A 19,445-nucleotide genomic window follows, 5' to 3' on the forward strand; every position below is an offset into this window, starting at 1 on the left:
GCACCTAACACTGCTGCCGTAAGCTCGAGTCTTGGTAAAGATAATTTTTTCAGGGGAGCCACTCTGCTCTTGGCTATCACTAAACTTGTTCCACAATATTTTAAGCTACGGAATTTCACGTACACTGCTGCTCCGTAAGCACTTTGAGATGAATGACAAAAACAATGTAGTTCCAGTGTTTCAGGCGTTTCATCAACATCACGAAAATACCACCGAGGTATCTGGATATTAGGTAGATCACATAGTTGCCTATACCATTTGTTCCACTTGTCTTGCAATTCTGGTGGGATAATTTCATCCCAATCAACACCTTTCAGCCATAAATCCTGAAACAGAACTTTTGCTTGAATAACATATGGAGCAAGAAACCCAACAGGATCGAAGATTTTTGAAGCAGCTTTTAAAACACAGCGTTTTGTTTGGTCATTTGACTGGATGAAATCAATAACGTCTTTAGCATTAAAACAGAAGATATCCTTAATTGTATCCCATTGAAGTCCAAGAATCTTTGAGGGGGAATCACAGTCAGGCAATTTAAAACTAACGAAGTTGTCACTTGATTTATACTGGTTTTTTATAGTATCCGAATTAGAATTCCATTTGGTCAAAGTCATTGATGCCTTTTTCATTATATCATTGGCTTCATGATATATCTGTATAGCTTCCTCCTCCGTATCTGATCCACAAATAAAATCGTCCACATACATGAAGTTTTCTAACATTTCTACAGTTCTGGGATGGATGTCTTCAAATTTCTTTATATGATGCTTAATGCAAGCGCTCAGCAAAAATGGACTTGATTTTGCTCCAAAAATTACACGACACATCCGATAAACTTGAATTCTCGGATTGCTCAAACTTGAATTCTCATCAATCCACAAAAATCGCATTGAATCCCGATCTTCAGGTGCAACAGAAATTTGTAAAAACGCTTTCTCAATATCTGACGTAAATGCAATTCGATGAAGTCGAAAATTTATTAAAACTTTCAAAAGTTCAGGAAGAAGATTTGGTCCTTGTAGTAAATTATCATTTAGAGATTCATGATTTTTTTCCTTTGAAGAAGCATCATAAACAATGCGAAGCTTTGTAGAATTATGATCTTCACGGATGACAGCACGGTGAGGTATGTAGTAAGTTCGTCTCCCAGATGGAGTACCAAGATTGACCTTTTCTATGATTTCTTCCTTAAGCTGATAGTCAATCACTTCTTTATATTGCGCATAAAAGTTCAAGTTTGATTTAAATTGTTCGATCAGATTCAAAAATCGTCTTTCAGCATTCTTAAAATTGTCTCTTAAAGTCACATTCTGATCTTTCCATGGAAGTCTAACTTCGTATCTATTACCCTTTTGTGTAATCGAGTTGTTAAATATTTGCATGTCCATTTCATTTTGTTCTTCGTCAGAAACATTTTTAATTCCTATAGATTCAATATCCCAAAACGATTCGACACTTTTTAGAAGTTTCTCTTCTACACTTACGTTTAAACACGCATCATGGATTTCAAAGTCTGATGAAGGAAATTTGCCTTGTATACACCACCCAAACAAGGTTTTCATAGCTACGGCATTTCTGTTTATCCTTTTTATTTCTTCGTTTGCTATTTTCCACATAATGTCCGCGCCGATTAAAACGGAAACATGATTCATTCCATCGGCGCCGCCGCAGTCTGTCAAAGTGACGCCGAATGCTTGGAGTTTGGATTTGATTTCTACATCTGGTACTCGTATATCGGCATTTGTTATGACTGGTACTTCAATGACTTCGAGATTTATGGATTTTTCAGGGTCATTAATATTTCGGAGCGTAAGTTCAACTTTCTTTCGACGCCAATATTTCCCGTTCTTTTCACCGAAGGTATGCAGATTTAAAACAGTTTCTCCTTTCACTGGTAATTGTAATTTTCTTGATAAATCTTCTCGAATTGCAGAGATTTGGCTACCGCCGTCAAGAAGACATCTCACAATACAGTTCTTATTTCTGCCCTCAGCCACAGCATACACTGTTTGAAGCATAATATTAGATCCAGTTTTGGCAGAAGAATTTTGAACAATTTCCGCCGATGTCTCGGTTTCCTTATTTTTTTCACTGGTGACAGCTGATGTGGGATTTACACACACACTTTCATGATGTTTACCGCGGCACCTTTTGCAGGAAAACTGTTTGTTCTTACAGTTGATAGCTAAATGTTTACATCCAAAACACATAAAACATTTTCCTGTACGTTTCAAAATGTTGCGTTTCTCATCAGCGTTCACCTCAGTACATTTATATTTCGTATGATCTTCTTTGTCACAAAATATACATTTATATCCAATTGTTGATAAAGCTGAAGCAGTCGGAACTTTCGGTTTATAATTAGGATAAACTTTCGTGCGTTGTTCATTTTGACGAAAGTATGGTTTCTGATTCGTTTTCTCAGAGTTCATTAAACTTGCAGCTTCTCGACAGTTAACTTCCTTTTTTAAGAATTCTATAAGTTCCTTTATATCAAATCCTGCTTCCATATTTCGACTTCGATTAAATTCCAAATTTAATTCCTCTGGAAGTTTCTGCAAAATGATAGGACAGAGAATATTTCCATAACTTCCAGAAGTAACGTTTAACGATTCTAAACTTCGAATGTTGACTTCGCATTCATCGTACAGCTTACGCAGTGCTTTAACATTTGAAATGTTTCCCACTGGTTCAAGGGATAATAATTTATTCATATGCGAGGTGATAACAACATCTTGTCTTCCAAAACGTTCTTTCAATATTTCTACTGCGGAATCATAATTCTGGTCACTTAAAGCGAAACCGGAAATGGCAGCTAAAGCATTACCTCCAAGTAAGGATTTTAGGTACGCAAATTTTTCAGTTTTTCTCAATCCACTATGATTATGAATTGTATTTTCGAACTGGTTCCAGAAGTCTAACCATTTACACGAATCTCCGTAATAAGTTCCTATTTGCAGACGTGGTAACTTCACTGGTTTTGTTTCAACTGGAAGTGCAACATTAGCCGTTTCGTTCTGATGAACTGTTCTAGAAGATTCCGAATTCTTCTTCAAAAATCGTTGCATTCTTCCTCTCCATATAACAGTTTTATCCTGGTATTCTTGACTTGAGGTAACTTCATTTTCAATCTCCTCCGAAGTTACTTTCGTTTCTATTTCTGAATCTAAACTTTTCAGTTCATTGATTTTCTCAATTAACTGTTCATATAAATCCTCGATTATCTCAATTTTCTCATTTAGCGGAATATGATTTGCTAAATTCGATTCGACTTTGGTTATCAGTTTCGTAGTTAATTGTCTAACAACCGATCGTTTCTTTTTCAAATTTTCAAGAACGCCCTCCATTTTCGAAATATTCAGTCTGTCGATTTTCTGGTTCGTAATAATCTCGGTTTGCAGGCACCATAAACAAAATATGAGTAAATCTCTAATAAATCAGACTGGATCGCAGTTAAAGTAATAAACAGAGGAGCGTTCTTCCACACAACGTTTATTCACGAACACCAAAGACGAACTGATACATATACATAATTGACATCACAGTTTCCTTTTACAAACAAACACTACCGCCATCTATTGGCGATCTATGGATACACAATCCTAAACTTAACACCAAGACCACAGCAAAGGCAAGAACACGGCTACGGAAGCAAATCGAATCAGTGGGCAAGGAAACCTGAGTATCCAAAAACAACCGGCGAACGTCGACAGTTCAATAGTAAGCCAGAAAAAAATTCTGAAGGCCAGCGGAAAAAGAAGGAAGGCATGGAAAGGATGAAAGAAAATTTAAACTAAAACGGATTTCTGCTGACGGGAGGGTGCGGAAATCCGAAGGCCAAGAAAACCCCTCTTCCTTCAAGTTAAATACAGTTATTGGGAAAAATTTGACTCTTCCAAAGATTCAAGTTTTGGTGAACAACATACCAGCCACCGCACTCCTGGATACAGGCGCGCAGTGTTCCTGTGTGGCAGAAGATTTTTTTAGGAAGTATTTCCGTAGATACAGAATATATAATTCGGATAATACGATAGTGTTAGCTGCGCAGGGAGAAAGATGCAAATGCATAGGTAAAATACCATTATATATTCGCATTAAGGACGAGCAAGTAAAGATCATGTTTTTTATCGTAAAAAATCTACAAGCACATGTGATTCTAGGGATAGATTTTCTTTCAGAGGCAGAAGCAACGCTGGATTTTAACCAAGCGTCCCTTAAGCTGACCATGAAACCAGTTCTGGAAGAAAAAAGAGAACCACCCACGTTGAATCTCAACCACCTGCCTAAGGGAGAGCAACAAAAAATTCGCCAAGTGGTAAGTGAATTTGCTTCGTTATTTAGTGATATTCCCGGATTTAGTCAAGTTACTAACCATAGTATCGACACAGGAGATTCACTGCCAGTTCGCCACAAGCCGTATCGGTACGATAAGAATAAAGAAAAAATTATAGAGTGGCACATTCGAGATATGTTACGTAAAAAGATCATAACGCCCATCTCAAGTAGTTATGCTAGCCCGGTTGTGTTATGTAAGAAAAATAATGACTATCCAGTAACACATCCGAAAAGGTAGCGTTTTGCAATTGACTATCTTAAATTAAACTCCATGACTAAATATCCGGTATATCCGTTACCTATTATTGAAGAAATTTTAAGGAACATAACTTCTACGAAATACATGACTACGTTAGACTTAACGACTGGTTATTTTCAAATAGGTGTTAAACCAGAAGATGTGCCTAAGACTGCTTTTATAACCAAGTCTGGCACTTATGCAGTCTTGCGTATGCCGTTTGGCCTTTCAGGGGCACCGGCAACATTTCAACGATGTATGGACATTGTGCTAAGGCCTGTTCTAGGAAAGACCACATTTATCTATTTAGACGATATCATTATTACTAATGATAATCTGGACCAACATGTACAGGATTTAAGACAGGTGTTTTCATTATTAAATGAAGCCGGTCTAAACGTTAATGTCGAAAAGTGCAAATTTGCAGCCCCTGAATTAAAATACTTAGGTTACAAAATATCTCAGAAAGGAATCAAGACGGACGAATCAAAAATAATCGCTGTGCAAAAGTATTCGCCGCCAAATACGGCGAAGAAGCTGTCTTCCTTTCTAGGACTTTGTTCGTATTAGAGGTCCTTTATAAAAGATTTTGCAGCTATTGCTGAACCATTGTTAAAATTATAAAGGAAAAAGGCAAGATTCTCGTGGACGGCCGAAGCCAATAGTGCTTTTGAAAAATTAAAGCAAGCATTAACGCAAGCCCCTGTTTTGAAATTTCCTGAGAACGATAAGAATTTAGAAATTTCAGCGGATGCTTCGGATTATGCGGTAGGAGCTGTACTTTCGCAAAATCAGCAGCCCGTGGCATTTTTTAGTAGAACTTTAAATCAAACACAAAGAAATTATTCCGCGACTGAGAGAGAGGCACTTGCAGTTCTGTTAGCAGTGCAAAAGTTCCGACTCTATTTTTGAAGGGCGCCAGTAACAGTGTATTCTGATCATGCAGCGGTAACTAGATTGTACTCGGGAAAAAACTTATCCCCAAGGTTAATAAGTTGGGCACTCAAGTTACAAGAGTATAATTTGGTAATTAAGCACACCCCCGGAAAGGAAAATATCGTAGCAGATGCCCTATCCAGAATAAAAATAGATGAAGAAGGTAATACTGTAAAGGTGGCAATGCTCACAGCATGTACGATACATTCCCGAGAAACTGTAATAACCGAACTGGGTAAGGATCCAGAATTTAAAAATATTTATGATTATTTAAAAGATCCTGAAAATTTTAGCCACCAAGATATTGTGGCGATAAGAAATAGGGCGGCCCATTACGAAGTAATAGATGGTCTATTATTTTATACAAAAACTACGTATTTCCAACAACGAATTTCGACCTGTTATCCCAGCTAGTCTTAGATTAAATATACTGCAGGAGTTGCACGACTTCCCTTTAGCTTCTCATGCTGGTATTCGAAAAACCATCCAACGCGTACGCGAAGCAGTTTATTTTCCTGAGCTGCAAAAGTTAACAAGAGCGTATGTACAGTCCTGCCCAACATGTCAAGCAGTTAATTATATTAATTTCCGCCCGGCCGGGTTTCTAAATAGCATTAAATCGGAATTTCCAAATGAAATAACTGGCATCGATTTATTGGGCCCTTTCCCGAAAAGTCAGTTAAATAAAAGTCGGTATCTCCTTGTTATGGTTGATCATTTTAGTAAGTGGACCGAAATTGTTCCCTTAAAACGAGCCTCCGCGAAATTAGTTACTGATTCTATTTTAAATAAATATATTTTAAAAAATATTTTAAAATAAATATATAAAAAGAAATATATTTGAAGACATGAGCCAAAAACTGGGCATACGTCATTTCAAAATGGTCCCGTATCGGCCTCAATCAAATATAGCGGAACGGGTTAATAGAAATATAGTGAAAAGTATTCGTAGTTATGTTAAAAATTATCATAAAAGCTGGGATAACTATGTCAATGAATTAGCTTTCGCCCTTAGGACCGCAAAACATGATACGACGGGCAAAAGTCCTGCTGAGTTATTTTTAGGCAGAAAGATTATAACGCCGTTAGATAAATTATTTTATGTTCAACAAAGATCCCCAAAATTTAAAATGGGCGATATAGAAAAATTAATTAAAGAAGCAAAAAAGAACACTGAAGTAGCACAGAGAAAACAGAAGCTTTATTATGATATGAAACGACGGGGAGTAACTTATAAAGTATGGGATGAAGTGTTAAAAATTAAGCATTCACTTTCTTCAGCACCAGAAGATAAAACTGCCAAATTTTATCCACGATTTGAACGACCATATGTCATAGAAAAAGTAACTCAGGTTGTAGTGGTGTTAAAAGCCAGGAATGGTGAAACCTGCACCGCAAACGTTGGCCAGATAAAACCATTTTATAATCGTAATAAAATGCCAATATTTCAAGATCTTTTGCAGGATCCGGCACGGCAGGCACAATCTCCAGAGGTGAAACAACGACAATCACAAGTAGACACGAGTAGACAGGAGACAATCACGAGTAGACAGGAGCAATTGAAAAGAAAGTTCCCCCGTTGGAAAACTGAAGGTAACAAGAAAAAGAAGCCGTTCCACCGACCAGAAAAGAAAGGGCACGACGACCCCCAGAATAAAGAAGGGAGAAGTTCAACTAATGCAAAGAGAGCCAGGAGAAATGGCAGCAACTATAACACGGCTCCAAAACGGAAGATCTACCCATCGGATAGGAGTCTACGCAGCAAATGGCGACGAACTGATGAAGGAAAACCAGCTGCAGATGCAAAGAAGCAAGAAAAGTTTGAGAAGCCAGCAACGAGATCCAGGCAACAACGAGAGAGAGTTGTCCCGGTTCCGCCAAGACCAGCTGCCATCAAACGGCCGAGACCACAAGCAGATGCTAAAAAGAAGGTCTTCAAGGGTGACCGAAATGGAAGAAAAAGAAAGCTCATGGAGGAAGGAGCCGAAGGGCGAACCCGCACAAGACGGAAGATCAACCAGACTGTAGTCTTCGCCACATTCCAGGACTGGGCAGAAAAAAGGATGTCTGAATATCACAAAGATAAGTAAAACTTTATGTTTAAAACTTTTAAGTTAATTTTTCATTCTTACTGCAAGTGGCAGAATTCAAGAAGTTTTACCTCATGTGAGGCCTACCTTTATCGCCAAAAAGGCGAGAAATGAGTTGTTACCTATTTTGGTATTATGTTCTTCCATTACTCGCGAGTAAAACTAAAATTATTGTATAATAGGAATGTGTAAATACTTGAATATTGTAAAAGCATTGATAATCTTTGAGAAAGGTACCTTAAGAAAATTGTAAAAATTATTGTATAAAATTTTATTTAAAAGATTCTGGCAAGAAAGAAGTTTTAGTCTGAAAGACTTTTGAAATGTAGTATTTCAATATAGAAGAATTGGCACTTGCTTGGAAAAGAATAGAAGTTAACAAACAATGTACTACTAATGTATGTTTTAAAATGCGTAAAATTAACGGCATGTTAATATGTCCTTATATACAATGTGAACTGTTATCTTAAAAGTTAAGAAATACTGTGATATGTTAAAAGTGAAAATATTAGAGTAATGCCAAAAAAAATTTTAACTTATTCGTATGACTGTAAAAAGAGCAAATTATTGTGAATATGTGTTAAAGGTTGATTGAATGTAGTTAGGCTCTCTGACGCCACACTTCAGAGTTTGCCACTTTTCAGAATAGTACCTCAGGGTTTAGAGATGAATATAAGGTGTGTTCTGAGGTCTTGTTATGTTGAATTTTAACACGCTAGTGTTTTGATTGCAGGCGGTAGTGTTGAACACTTGTACATAGACACGCACGTGTTTGGTGTTTTTCTTTACAACACATGTTTACAACACATGTTTACATGTTACAACACATGTTTCTTTACAACACATGAGAGCACGGGGAGATAATTAAATAACGTCATGAATGAAATGAGAATTTTAAAAGAGAAATATAAATATTCATGTTACTTGCCATTTGATTGTGTAACATTTCATTAAACTAGTTTTCCTTCCAGATCTCTGGAAGGAACCAGATTCCACTAAGAAACTCCTGTTTATAGATGCAGTACAGATGAAAATTATTTGTCCATGGAGTTGATAATGTAAAAACGACTTTTTAATTTCTAGATTAGATAATTTCTAGGGAGAAATGTTTGTAAAAGATTGGCCTCGCTTTAGATTCTAGAGCTAAAAGTTTTCAACAAGGTCGTTTTAGAACTCAGTTTCAAACTAATTAACTCTGGCGGGAAGTATGTAAGGATCCTAAGTTTTACTAACGTTTATTTTATTTTAAATCTTTACTATCACTTCTTATTTTCTACTTCCGGCCAGAATTAAAAGCTTTAACTTATTTATGCAAATTTGTCTTGCTAACGCCAAGTACTTAAGTTGTGGCTTTTTGCCAAGCAAGAGAGAGGAAAGAGTTATTGCAAGTCGCTTGCCATAGTAGTTTTACTCGGTTGCTGGTTGCCTTCAAGGCCAGAGGTTTAGTCCTCTTGATAATTTCAAACGTATCGTAGTTTTAGCAGCTCTCTGTACTACATACGGATTTATTTAAATAACGGCCAATCTTATTGCTAGGCACTTGTATACTAATTCAAAGTTAGTTTTAGTTAGAGTTTTAGTTAGTAGTTTTATATTCTTACGTTCAGACCACAAGTGGTTGGTCTCTGTATTCCGAAGTTCCGGAAAGACCTGTAAAGATAAAAAAATAAAGGGTTTCGTATACCCTTCCTGTGTGTATTGTCTACTTCACAATTTATTGAACATAGCTTGAGTAAGCTCCCTGTTCCGAGTCAGGACAGTTCATGTTTCCAAAGCAAGTAAAGAGGAACACAAGTCCTGATAAGGTTTATCCTAAGTTTTTAACAGTTAGCTTTAGTTAAAGCTACTTTCTTATCCCTCCTAATTTCTGCTTACAATTTCCTAGCAGAGTGTGTTTTTAGAATCGCAGTTAATGCAAATGAGTAAGAGTGGTATTCAAGTCGAAGTTCCACTGACTTCGTTAGAGAGCCAGAGATTCTGACTAACGCGCGTTTGCCTTTTGGCTACACTCTCTCTAAGCTAGTACAACGCTCGACCGTATTACAGGCCCTTGATAGTTTCGCCAGCTTAACTGATATTTAGAGGCAAACTACTTAGAAATCTTGATAGTTTCCGTTATATCTTTTTAGTCTAATTATTGTAAAAACTTGATAGTTTCCGTTATATCTTTTTAGTCTAATTATTGTAAAAACACACATAATCTCATACAATGAACTGACAAAAATAAGTTGGCAATGTATCAGCATATGTATGCAGATATATCTAAAAGTATGTAGTAAGCATAAGTATGCAGATGAAGCTATTTTTTTTCTTTTGTTTTCAGACATAGTTATTTATGTCTTTTTTATTATTTTATATTATTTTCTATTTTTGACAGCTGTTTGTAAAAAAAAATTATGTAAACAAGTCATGATTGTAGTCATGATCTATATACTAGAAATAAGTTGCTTCTAGCCACCTGAATTTATAATGTCATGATCAATTTTTACATGCAAATAACAATGTATTGCTAGACAATAATGTAATTTCTGAAAATCAATTAACACAAACATACGTTACAGCACATAATGAATCGTCAAAATGGAGCTGTTAAAGTTTCAGCACAACTTAACAACAGCACTTAAATGTAAGCTTTGTAAACAATTTTATAGTTCCTAATTAATTCTGATAGTAAACAGATCATGTTTACAAAAATGATTTGTAACGTGGGAACATCACGCCTGTTTCTAATGCAATATATAATGTTCTGAAACATGTTGCCTGTACCCACCACAATAGATAACATCTTAAAATATGCACCTGCACAACTATGTATTTCGCAATGCATATCATGTAATTTAATCCCTTTTACTTGAGCTAATTTAACGCTGAAAGGTAGGAGTACCGTTGATGCTGCCGCCGGTGGCAGTACTTATAGTGCTCACTGGAGTCACAATTTCCATCACGACTCGAGGAATGATGCCAGAATGTTGTTAGTTTTCTAGTTAGCGTGTGGGGCTAATACCTGCTAACTTAGGGTAAATATTAGGTGGCCCCCTCACTTCTACATAACATAACATAACAGATATCTTTTTAGTTAAGTTTTATTTCTTATTGCTTTGAGTTCAAGCCCAAGTGGAGGCTCTGCTGTACGTCCTGAGAAAGGGACCGCCTGTAAAATTCTTATTTTCAGAAATAAAGGGTAATTAACCCTTTTTGAGTTCTTCGTATCTGTTTCTGAACTAAAGTAAATATTCGCTTACCCGTTAACGAGGTTCCTACACACTTATCTGTTAGATAAAAGGCTGGAATCCCAAAACATGCAACGCGATATTAAAAACTTGTAGGATTCTCCGCTGTGTTCTAAGTTACAATTGAATGTGAAGAATCTTAAGAACTAGTAAGCGAATAATCGCTTGAGTTCGTGAGATAGAAAACAACAAGTGAGAAGGGTGAAATAACCCTTTATTATTCCAACTAAAGTTTAACAAAACTTCGACTTTGAGTTGTACAATAAAGCCAACACTCGGGCTTCAACTTAAGAAACTATGAAATAAACTAAATTAATCTTAACTAAAAAGATATAGCCGAAGCTATCAAAATTCTTACAGAACCTTATATGCTATTAGTCTATTAGCGTTATTTTCCTTAACGCTAATAGACTGCGAAGCTATCAAAAGCCTAAAGTACGGCCGAGCGTAATAATAGCTTACGAGAGAGTAGCCTAAAAAGGCGGACGCGTGCTAGCCAGAATCTCTGGTTCTGTCTGACTAAGACAGTAGAACTTCACGGTTAAATACCGCTCTTCCTCATTAGCATTCAGACGTGATTCTAAAATTACGTTCCGGCCGGAAGTGGTAAGTTGAAATTAAGAAGCGATAGGAAAGGAAGTTTAACTCAAAATTTAACTATTAATAAAATTAACATAATCCTTAAAAACGTATTTTGGTAGGATTAATAGACGGGAAATGAGAACATACCGTAAAACATGTTTAAAAATTAAAATAACTATTAGAAACTTAAAATAACCCCTACGACTTAGGGCATTCATTTATTGTGTTCGATAGTGAACTTAAAAGTCAACTTATTTATATTCTTCTCTGTTGCTAACAACAGCATCATTTTGTGTTTCTAATTAACTTCGTCTTTTCTTTTTATTAAAAACGCATTGTATCCTATCCTTAACTATCCATCACTTTGGCTCTTATGAAAAAATTTTTATGATTTAAAATGCACAGTTTGAATCCTCTAAACTAAATCGAGTAGATAATTTTAGGACAGAATTCAAACGCGGAAGCCATTTGAAGCCGTATTTTACGATACAAAATTTCCTTTTCCAAACATTCCTTTAGAAAACCAATACTAGAGTTGCCATCTTCATATTCGCAAAGTAAGGCAACAAAATGTTCCATATATTATGGGATCAAATAAACGGCAAATTCGAACCAAGGATTCAATTTTGTTGTAACAAGATAGAGTTTTGCTGGCATTCGAAATGCCTTTTCTTTTAATTATCTTTTCTTTTAATTATCTCACATTTTTCATTTTTTTTTTCCCGAGGCCCACCAGCGGCCGAGCGGTAAATTCGCTGGTAGTTCGGTCCGAGGTTCGAATCCCACGAACGGGTTGGCTGCATGGGCGTTTTCGTGGTTTTCCCCATGTGTAACGTGTATACGAGTCAGTTTCCCTTAGAAAGTCTTCCACGAAGGCATCCAGTCCTTTAGGCTGATAGCCCTGTGCTTTGGCGTATTCACAATCCACCATTTTTTCCCCAAATGCCGAAAAGCTGTTTTTGTTTGAACTGTAACTTCTTTTTTATTCTTTTCGTTCTGAGATAAGGCCCACCAGCGGCCGAGCGGTATCAAATACTTTTTCAACAAGTATTTTCAGTAAACTGAAGTTAAAGTCATTTAGCGCGCGGTGTCTGATATTAGACATTTTACTTGGGAGTATTTTATTTCATATTCCTTCAAAGTGTCAACTGTTGCTGAGGGAAAGTCGAAGAATTCATAGCGTCTAAAAAAATTTCCATTTGTCGAAAAGCATGACTGCTTTATTTCTAAATCAGAGCTAGATTAAACACTACGTAAAATAAGCACGTGTTCAGGATATCAAAGAATGGGGGCATTGCAAAATGGCGCTTAGGGACTCAAACAGTGGCGTAACTCTTGTCCCTCTATGCAAAAACTTTCCTGCCCCCTCCAATAAATTTACCATGCTTAAAAAAAGTGAAATAAAAAAAAATCAAGTATCCCAGGAGTCAATATTTTGATGATAATTTTTATCAGATCTGGAGTAATTGTTAAAAAATAAAAGCACGTTCTTAGGGAAATAGTTGAAAAGTAAGTAACATGTAGAAAGAATAAAAGAGAAAATATTTTTACTTGATCGAATTTTAAAATGCAAATTTACTTTAGTCTATTTATTTGACATTAGATGATTTTAATCAGTTTATTTAAGACTTTTTGTGCGTGTGAGCGTGAGAGACAGATTTTTCTCTCCTTTCGCGGTAACAAATAAATAAGTCTATATAAAAAAAAGGAATATGTTGTCATTTCCCCAAAATTATTTATCAATACCTGGATGTGCAATTTTCTCAGCCATCCTAGCTTCAACGCTAAATAGTGATAGGTTTGACAACCGATCTTGTGTCATAATATTTCTCAAATATGTTTTTATTAATTTCAGTTTTGAAAATGATCTCTCATTCGTGGCTCTGGTTACAGGTAATGATAAAATACCATGAAAGTAAATTGCACACTTTCGAATAACTGCTATGTCATAATATTTTACCATTGCTAATTTAGCTAAATCCTTATTGGATTTCAAATATTGGATTTCAGTTTTGAAAGCACTGATAAATAACAGTAGTTTACTTCCAGTGCATTAGTCTTCTTTATATGTTTTCTGTATTTTTGAAACAGTATTAATAATTTCCGTATTTGCTAATGATGACAGAGTTTTAGGTTCCAAAAAGAAAAATGTCACTGCGATTCTATATTTTAACTGAGTATTTAAAATATCGACAGCAGCATATAAAACTGTTACTTTAAAAAGTATTTCGGAATTGTCCTCACGTAACTCATTAAAAATTTTTTTTTTTGCCTTTATTAGTCCAAAGTAGCTTTGTCCTTGAAGGACTATTTTCGTTTTGCGATTTTGAGTTGAATCACTATAAATGTCCGTTTCACTTTTCAAACTGTTGCCACCAAATGTTAGAGCCTGCATTATACTCGTATTTGAAGAAATTAAATAATGAAAAATCTGCATAAATGATGTCTATTTCTCGCATTGTGATAGAACAACGGTACATAGAGCCATCGAATTTTTATCGTCAGCAACTGTGTATTGGAAATTCTAAAGATATGCTCATTTTAAAATTATTTTGCGACATTGCTATTGAACTGAATTTTATGGTTTAAGTGCGAAGAACATGATATTTAATAAATAAAGGTAACACACAAAACGTTAAAAAATGCTAACTTCTTTCTAATATCTTGCATACTAATCGAAACGTTCTTTAGATGAGCTTCGTTCAAGTTGATTTATTTTCTTTGTAGCACTTGAGACGTTGCATTAGTAAAAGATAAAACTTTTTCCATAAATTTCCATATTATAAACTACTTGGCAAAGACCCGAAGTTTATCTTTCATTCGAATCCATTTCATTATAATTAAGTTAATATAATTTAATTTAAAGCTTTTCAAGGTGTCAAAGTTTCTTATTTTAATTGCTATCAAAGATGATGATCGTCCAGCCCACTTTGTAGGATTTAGATTTTTGACAGCAATATCAGAGTCTCCCGAAGAAGGTAAGCCGCATCTTCTTAAAATTTCTCCGAAATACGCGTAAATATTTTGAAGAATTTCGAAGCTCTCTTACACCTTGCACTGCATCACTGCACGTCTTTACCAAAAGAAATTCAGAGCTTGTTCTCGCAATAAACGAGCAACAGCCTGTTCCCGGTTAACACTAATAATTTGAAAAGCTGTCCTCTGTTTAGAGGGGAATCAGAACCGAAAGCCTACAGCTCTTTTGTTTTGCTTTCGGTTGAAGTTTGGGTGCGTACCACATTGAATTTAGCTTTTTCATCTGCTTCTAAGGGATCCTTATCTGCGCAATATAGGGGTCTGCGTCACATAGGTATGGAGCCCTTCAGAACTTAAAAGAAGAGGGAATCAGTGTTTTAAGTCTAAAATGTAAATGTAGTTCAGTAAGACATTTAAGGGCCCCTTAGCCTTCGAACCTCTATGCGACGGCATTCCTAGCATACCCTTATTTACACCACTGGATCACACCAGAAAGGAGGCATCACATAAATTTCTTATCGCTGGTTTTACCATGGAATATACTGGAGCAGCTAAACCAAAAAGCACAGAGAAGAAACGGGAGACAGAGACACTCCTTAGTACACGACGGACTGCTTTTTCCTCAAGAAATGAAATATTTATGGCATGGTTTCGGGTTGTAAAGTTTACCATTTGATGAAGAGACCTTTAAAGGATTTAAAAATTTAAAAAGAGGTAAAAACAATTTTATTTCGAAGAACAGGAGGTTTATATGTATTCTTTAAGCTAAATATTGAAAAGAAGTTTTGGCAGCTTTATTTATTGTAAGCATTTACATCAAACGTACGCCGTTTGTTTCCAATGAATTTAAGGACTGAACTCATCAAATAAAAACTGTACTTGAATCCGACAGAAAGAAATGAGTTTCCTATTTTATATTAGCAGCTTAAGACATCGTTAAAAATGTATTTTATGAGAAAGAATATCCTAATTTTCTACATTTCTTCGCAGCCATTAATCACCTTCACATTATCACAGGGAATATAAGGAGGCACGCAGTGTTCTATTGTATATTTTTGTTATCTGAATATAATAGGTAAACTTGTGATAAGAATCTACTTTATCTATACATTACACAATTTATTTACTTTTTATCAGTCTTTGTTTCTGGGAAACCTAACAGAGGGAAATTTTAAAAAAAAATTTGGTCTGAAGAATTGCAACCTTGACAATTAGACCCCAGTATAAATGCACTTATAAAGTACCAAGATATGTTGACTAACTGTGCTTTTACATCAGTGTACATCATCTTACATCTTGATTCAAAACATGTTTATTGTAGATCCTTTTAAACTGTTACTTTCAATAATTTTTCTAGATATTTCATTCCAATTTTCTTAAAGCAGGAGGTTTCTTGTATCAGATTTTATTAATCAAGACCACAGAGGAATAGTTCCAGAATTTAGCAGCATATATCATTTTCCAGTATTCATAATTTCCTATGTTTTTGAAAAGTTCATCCCCATTTTAGAAATTTACGTCTATTTAATTATGTTCGATTTACCTACAATTTACGGTTTTAAAATCCCACTAACTGTCTGAAATCAGGAGTAAATTCATGAAAGACAGAGCCCCTTCGTAACGGATAGTATTTTTCAGTTATATTATAAACTACTTGGCAAAGACCCGAAGTTTATCTTTCATTCGAATCCATTTCATTATAATTTAATCCATCTCATAGTCATAACTAAACCAACGAATTTATACAGGCGGTATTTAAATTTATTTCGCAACATTTTTTTGACATTAAGAACCTCTAATCCTCAGAACTTACGAAGCTTTCGTAAGTAGAACTTACGAAGGCATAATCAACATTTTAAGCAACTAAAGAGTACACGTAGTTCTATGGGAAAAATTGGGGTAACGATAAATGAAGAAAAATAAAGGAATTAAAAGGGGGATTGCTGAATGGCTTCTTTAGCAGAATTGCAGAATTATAGGTAGGGTTTTCAGCGCCTGGGGACAACTGAAGCTTATGCGCCCCCTCATATTTGCCCAAAATGGAAAACATTTAATTCTAACATTTCGTAATATCAGTTTGGCGCCCCCTGGATGCTGCGCCGAAAGACAGATGCTCCCTTTGTCCCCCCTCTAGTTATGCCCCTGCTAAATTGCCATTTACAGTCATAACTCAGAGGTTCGCTTTCAGTTTCCCACAAAAACATAATCGTTGCAGTTACATCAAAATAAAAATGTCATTTACATTTAAAGATGAGATCGGTCAGTTCTGTTTAATGTTATATATATAAAGACAACTAAATTCCTAGAATAAATACAAATTAAAAAAATGGATTTTATACCTTTTTCGTTAATTGGAGACTTCACAGTCAAAGCAGAATCTTTAAAATGCCTCCTAATTATTGAATGGATGCAAGGTGTTTTGATAGATGGTTTTTTTTTAACAGTGGATTAGAGCAGTGTTTCTCAACCCGATTTACTCGAAGAACCAGTAAAACATTTCAGTGTTTCATCGCGAACTGGTAGTAATACAGTTGCCATTATTCAACGGACTTCGAAGAATAATAAGTGTTTCTCAACTGCAAACTAATATTTATCGTTTAATAGGAGTACTTCGCTACATGCAAATGTACTTTCGTGGCGCCACGATAAATCTCCTATGAACGTAAATTAAACAGATACGCTGAGAAAGCTTAAGCTAATGCGTTACGCAGTATTCATGATAACGTACACAATTACCGGATTTTTAATTTTTTTTTTTTTTTTTTTTTTTGTGTGTGTGTGTGTGTGTGTGTAAACAACGACAGTAGGTATATTGTTGTAATACATCTGAATTTGGAAGGACCGGCGAATAGTATTTGCAGAACGGCGGTTGAGAAATACTGGATTAGAGTAGTCGCCGTCTGCGTCAATTTAGGTGGGATTACCCCGAATTCGATTCCACAGCAAGCAAGATCTTTGGATATAATTGTTTACTGGACGTTTAGCATAAAAATAACTTCGAAGCAACCTGTAAATCCAAAACGCTGAAATTTTAGTTTTCTTTTCCTTTTTTTTCTTTTTAGGGGAGGGAGGAAAGCTAGTTCTAATGCTTTCTTTTTCTTTTCTTTTTTCTTTTCTGTTCTTTTTCTTTTTTTGATTGAGGAATGCTGGATCATGAGACGAACTGCTACATTGACTACGAACTGCTGAAACTACTACATTGACTACTACGAAATGCACAATTGACAAATAATATTCTTCTTTAAATCTTTCCTTTCGTAACCCATTTTATACATTACGTCAAGAAATCTAATAATATTAGTAATTATCTCTAAACGCTTATACAGGAATAAAATAAATACGATTCCATGGAATTTTAGAGTCAATTGGAAATGTGCTATTCATGGGAAACATTTATATACAATTATTTTTAGAACTGCACTTCCAGAATCTGCAAAAATTAGTAGCATATACTTATTAAATTAAATATAGACCAAATGTGTTAATAAAGAACATGCAAAGCTCTATTCTTATCAAAAATAATGAAATACGAAGGACATTAGCGAAAATATTGGAAGATTATAGACAGAAAATAGATTATTTTAAATACAAATAATACTGATTATTCACGAAAGAGGTTTATTATACGCCTTTTAAAGAATTATTATAGCAAAAAATTGATGTTCGCTATATTAGAATAAAAAATATTTCAAACATTATAGAGATGAGAACTTATTCAGCAAAAAGATTTTGATGTGTTAAATTTTCTAACCCCAAAGCTTTTATTTACTTATTTATAAAACAACTGGTTATTTGTAAATTTTCCGAAAAATAATACTTTGTCTCATAAATAATTACCAAACTTTTTTTATTCTTATATTCACCTCATATAGGTTTCAGTGATTGTAATTTTTTAAAAAAAGTTTAAAATGCAATTATTTCAAACTTTCACATTTAAATCAAAAAATCAAATGCAATAAATAATCATTTCTTTTTTTATTTTTGCATAAATTCACCGATTTTTATTTTTAATAAACACTAATTAAATTTTGATTTGTAATTAACTGCTTCAAAAGAACTTTAAATTAAACCTGTACAAACACAGGATCTCAATTAAAAGGCATGCCTGCCAGCGGTTAGCCATGATCCCCATTTGAGGATTTGTCTTAGTAAAGGAAATTTGGTAACTTGAATTAGGTTGGCAACAATGGTTACTTTTTGAATTGTTGTTTAAATCTTTTTTAAGCTTTTGCATGAGTTGTTGAGTAGTAGTTGTTAAATGAGTGAGCTAGAGATTATCATTTGCGAGAAGAAGTAAAATTTTTGTGTAAGTTTCAAAATTTCAACATTTGTCATATTATTATGTACATCATTTACAACTCCTGTGTACTGCTGTGTTCTCTAATGGTTTTAGAATATATTTACAAACTATTTATTTGTAGAATTCCCCACTTTGTAAATGCTAAGTTACTGTTGAACATGAAGAATCTTAAGAACTGACAAGCGAATAATCGCTTGAGTTCGTGTGACAAGAAACAACAAGATTTAAGGGTAAATAACCCTTTATTATTCATATAAGATTTAACAGAACTGTGTCTTGGAGTGTACAATAAAAGCCGACACTTGGGCTTGAACTTAAGAGGCTAAGAAGTAAACTAAAACTAATCTAAACTAAAAAGATATAGCCGAAGCTATCAAGATTCTAACCGAATTGGCCCCTTAACGCTAATTGACTGCGAAGCTATCAAGGGCCTAAGTACGGCCTAGCGTAATAAGTAATAATATATTACGAGAGGGTAGCCTAAAAAGGGCGGACGCGTGCAGACAGAATACCTGGTAACGCTCTCGGCAAGACCGAAGAACTTTGCGATTAAATACCGCTCCTCCTCATTATATATTCAGACGTGACTCTAAAACTACGTTCTGACCGGAAGTAGTAAGTTAAGGACAGGAAAGGAACTTAAAATTTAACTGTTAATAAAATTAACATAATCCTTGCATATTGTCAGTGTGCATTTTATTTTCCGGTGAGGGCTACTTGAATGTCGATCCTCATTTCGGGCTCATGGCAAATTCCAT

At 35.0% G+C, this 19,445-nt stretch overlaps 1 protein-coding gene across 1 annotated transcript in view; it reads right to left on the reverse strand.

The window, feature by feature from the left end:
• LOC118191680 (sodium-dependent phosphate transporter 1-B-like) overlaps positions 1-19,445 on the reverse strand; it is a 319,865-nt gene that overhangs the window by 74,543 nt on the left and 225,877 nt on the right. The gene's annotated exons all lie outside the window — the stretch shown is intronic.

This window comes from Stegodyphus dumicola, chromosome 6, assembly GCF_044657685.1.
Source record: "Stegodyphus dumicola isolate Sdum_Otavi_A_Nest chromosome 6, ASM4465768v1".
Taxonomy (NCBI): domain Eukaryota; kingdom Metazoa; phylum Arthropoda; class Arachnida; order Araneae; family Eresidae; genus Stegodyphus; species Stegodyphus dumicola.